The sequence below is a fragment of the Mobula birostris genome, chromosome 6, assembly GCF_030028105.1.
Source record: "Mobula birostris isolate sMobBir1 chromosome 6, sMobBir1.hap1, whole genome shotgun sequence".
NCBI lineage: Eukaryota > Metazoa > Chordata > Chondrichthyes > Myliobatiformes > Myliobatidae > Mobula > Mobula birostris.
Genome location: NC_092375.1, coordinates 32,880,130 through 32,881,190, shown reverse-complemented (window position 1 = coordinate 32,881,190; position 1,061 = coordinate 32,880,130).

Here is a 1,061-nt window from a genome sequence, read left to right as displayed (position 1 = left end):
CCCTTAACAGTGTTGATGAGCAGAAGGATCTTGGGGATCTCTACGTCGAGCTACCAAAGATCATGACAAGCTTGGTTTTAACATAAAACCAGGACAAACCAAAAGGGTCAGACCAGTTACGCTCACAGATCTCGATTTTGCAGATGACATAGTCCTGCTCTCTGACCAGATGGAGGAAGCACAGCAGCTACTGACAAAAGTGGAAATTGAGTGCAATAAAGTTGGACTTCACCTAAACGCTAAAAAGACAGAGTACATGGCGTTTAACTGCAACAGAGGCACTCTCAAGACCATAAAGAATGATACCATTAAGAAAGTCTTTGACTTCAAGTACCTCAGGTCAAGAATGATGAGTTCGGAGAAGGACATAAAGATACAGAAGGCGCTGGCGTGGAGAGCTATGAACGACATGAAGGAAATCTAGAAGTCCAACCTGACCAGAGGGCTTAAAAAGAGGATCTTCATAGCAGTCATAGAGTCCATTCTCACGTATGGATGCGAGACATGGACACTCACCAAGACTATGCGAAAGTCTCTAGATGGTTGCTATACACGAATGCTCCGGATGGCTCTTGACGTGAGTTGACAACAGCACATGACGAACCTCGAGCTCTATGATGACCTACCGATGCTCACCACTAAAATCGAGGCGAGAAGACTGCAACTAGTGGGGCACTGTCTACACCACCCTGAGCTACCTGCCAGCCTAGTCATCATATGGGATCCCAAGCATGGGAGGATGAACCCTGGGCGCCCTCCCAAGATTATGGTCAACACGCTCCTAGAAGACAGCAGCGCGGCTAATGTCGATGAACTGAACACAGTGATGAGGGAGGGGGAGAAGTGGAGAGTCCGTCATCATGCCCGAAGCCGGCCCCCTAGGCCTGAGTTGACATAGTAGTAGTAGTATCTTGGAGTTCAAATTCATAGGTCCATGAAAGTGGCTACACAGGTTGATAGGATGGTTAAGAAGACATATGGCATGCTTGTTTTTATTAGTTGAGGCAATGTTCAGAAGTCAAGCAGTTAGGTTGCAACTTTATAAAACTCTACTTGGGCCA